General features: G+C 42.9%; 1 pseudogene; it reads left to right on the forward strand.

Annotated features, from left to right (window-relative positions):
* The first annotated feature begins 950 nt into the window (after positions 1 to 950).
* Positions 951 to 2157, forward strand: LOC100669296 (N-acetyl-D-glucosamine kinase-like; annotated as a pseudogene).
* The last annotated feature ends 1387 nt before the right edge of the window (positions 2158 to 3544 follow it).

Below are 3544 nucleotides of genomic sequence, written 5' to 3' on the forward strand. Positions count from 1 at the left end.
AAGAATGAATAAATTGGACAAAATAAAATTGAATTTACACTCATTAATTTAACAAAAACTTAGTGAACACTTATCTCCACACATGATGCTTCAAATGAGGAAAGTGGTACAAAGAACTTCCTGAACTCTCTGCCATGTGGGAGCTTATAGGTCAGTTGAGTGGATAACAGAAGAACAATGATGACAGCACAAAGCAATATTTAATAAATAACATGGGTGAGAATATGAAAAAATATGATAAGAATTTAGGGGAAGAAAACAATAACATTACACATTGATCAAATTTAGAACTAAAGCTGGGGAAAGGTAGCTAATGGTTTAGAATATAATCGGAATTCCAAGAGCTAGCAATGGGCTCAAAAAATAGGTAGAATTTATCAAAACGAACAAAACAAAACTAAGCTAAGAAAAAAACCTAACTGTCAATAATACTAATAACTAATATTTAATGAACAATTTCTACTTGACATACAGTGCTCATGCATATTAACTTATTTAATCATAAAACATCCCAATGAAATGAATATCATTACTATTTTTATCTTTACCATTGGGGGAACCAGGGGCAATGAAAGATGGCACCGAGATTAGAACCCAGGAAATCTGGCTTGAAAAATCACACTTGTTAAACCAAACCAGTTGCCGTACAATCAATTCTGATTCATGGAGACCGCATCTGTTTCAGAACAGAACTGTGTTCCATAAGGTTTTTCAAAGGCTGTGACCTTTTGGAATTCCAGGGTGCCTCTTGGTAGATTCCAATGGCCAATGTTTCAGTTACTAGTCAAGTTGGCTTAACCATATGCATCAGCCAGGGACTCCTTTATGCTTGTTAGACGCTATGGTGTACTGTCTTAAAAAAAAAAAAAAAATACTTCATTTAAAAACCAGAGTGTTGGAAATCAAAATGTAATAAATAGCTCTACTGTCCTTATCATTAGTCAAACAGCTTCTAGAGTTGTATTCAAATTAATTAACTCATTAATATATTGTAAAATGAGTATTAATTTCAGAAAGGATGGCTGGGGATCCACGTGGCAGTCACCTAGTGTGGGGTGGGCTGAGCAGGTTGGAGGGTGGTTAGCACCAGGTGGGAGCCAGGTGGGAGGGTAGCAAACCGGGAAGCCTCAGCATGGCAGCACTCTGTGGAGGTGTAGAGGGGGGAGGCACACAGTCCACTGTCCTTTTACCCTCTGAGGATGGGCAGATCCTGGCAGAAGCGGATGGACTCAGCACAAACCACTGGGTGATCAGCAATGACGAGTGTGTGGAGAGGATCAACGAGTATGCAGCCTGGGCCTGGCCCTGGCCAGTGGGGAGCAGGGAGACACGGTGAGGATCCTGCTGGAGAAGCTGAGGAGCCGAATCCCTAGCCTGAGTGATCGTGCTCATCTCTGGGACAGGCTCCAACTGCAGGTGCATCAACCCTGATGGCTCTGAGAGCGGCTGTGGAGGCTGGGGCCACATGATTGGAGACGAGGGCTCAACCTACTGGAATTGCACACCGAGCAATGAAAATAGTGTTTGACCCTATGGACAACCTAAAGGCAGCGCCTTATGATATTGGCTACATGAAACAGGCCATGTTCAACTATTTCAACTTGTAAGATCGGTAAGGAATCCTCACCCATCTGCACAGGGACTTTGATAAAGGCACGTTTGCTGGATTTTGCTGCCCAGTTGCTGAAGGTGCTCAGCAGGGAGACCCCCTTTCCCGGTACATCTTCAGGAAGGCTAGGGAAATACTGGGCAGACACGTAGTAGCTGTGTTGCCACAGATTGACCCGATCTTCTTCCAAAGAGAGATGGGCCTCCTCATCGTGTGTGTGGGCTCCATGTCGACGAGCCGAGCTGGGGGCTGCTGAGGGAAGGGTTCCCCTCAGCACTGATCCGGGGCAGAGAGAGCCAGGCTCAGGACTCTTCTCCAGATTCACCTTAATGAAGGTAAGGCAGTCCTCGGCCCTGGGTGGGGCCAGCCTGGGGGCCAAGAACATAGGGCACCTTCTCCCCATGGACTACAAGATCAATGTCTTTGCCTTCTACTCCTACACCTTCTTCTGGGCTGGCCCCAGTTGTACCCCCTCCAATCCCAATCCCAATGGACATTGGTTGCTGGAAAGAAGGAGGCTTCTTCTTTCTTTTTTCTTAAAAAAATAAACATATATAGAAGAAAGTAAACATAATTTACCCATTTCCCCCCAAAAAAAATTTTGGGAGAGGAATTTTTTTTTTTAACATAGAATTCAAGATTTAAAAAATGAATGCATAAATTTAGAAAGCCTAGATTTTGTACAGAGAGATGAGACCCAGATAGTGTTGATTATAATACATCCTATGTAGACTTGAAAGCAAAAGAACATTTGTCATGGAGGAAAGAAGACTTTATAGCAATATCGTATTTATTTTAGAATGGTAAAGCAGATAATATTTCAGTTACCTTCTAAATCCGTAGACAAGAGTGTCCTATTTATCAGTTAGGGGGGTCACTAGCATTCTCAGATCTTAACAAAGAGGAAAGGATAGAAGGCAGATGCTTTTTGCAGAGGCATGAATGGAGACTTGGATGTGAAGTCTGGGAGTACAGGCATTCAGTGAGAATTCCCAAAGTGAAAAGAAGGCATCCAGGTAAAGGAATTATGTTCCTGAAGGAGAAAGAAGACTTCCTGGAAGCTTCATCCGAGTATCCTTTCACTCCATAAACCTTAATGTCCGGCTCCAAATGAACCACGTTAAGGTACCCGGGGTGGACTCATTATGTGTGTTGACAGAATCGTTACCTTTCCTCTCATCTCACATTACTTCAAAAACACTAGAAGGCAGAGTTGTCTTCTTTCCCATGCTCCTGGCTCATTTCATCCAGCAATGTAATATCCACTGATCTAAAATAGCTGTCAACCTGCTAATAAATAAGAAGTATTAAACAAAACTCACTCTAATGGAGCTGTGTGGGGGTGACAAGGTATTCAGAGCCAGTCAAGCGTCCCAGCAGCTCACTCCTGAGGGCGCCACTTCATAAACAGAGGCATTGATGGGCATCGCCGAGCTCCGGGGCCTTTCCAATTCCCACATGTCATCAACAAGTGAGGGGAGATATTCATGGGAACAGTGCTTTATATTGCTATCAGAGTTAAACAAGCCCGTTATTAGCATAATGGGAGGATTTCACAATGTCTGGGTCTGAGAAACGTTTCTGTTCACAGCCGACGTGTGTGTGTGTGCATGTGCCTGTGTTTATATGCATGTTTTAGTGTGTATGTCTGACTGTGCTTGTAATACTATGTGGAACGGATAAGTTTTTTTTAAATCAGCTTGTGTACACTAACAGAATGTTTCTGACAAAAGAAAAGGAAAAACTGTTTGGAATAAGTAATAGCATGTGTTTACCTTCCTCCTGCCCCCACAAAGGCATCCATCTGGTATATCTGAAGTAGAGAAATCCGGAACGGTGGATATCGTCTGGGGGTCCTGGCCTTCACACACTAAAAAAAAAAAAAAAAACACTAGCTCTGAACAATGTCACTCGAACTACTTACTCCAGGTCGAT

Source organism: Loxodonta africana, chromosome 13 (assembly GCF_030014295.1).
Source record: "Loxodonta africana isolate mLoxAfr1 chromosome 13, mLoxAfr1.hap2, whole genome shotgun sequence".
NCBI lineage: Eukaryota > Metazoa > Chordata > Mammalia > Proboscidea > Elephantidae > Loxodonta > Loxodonta africana.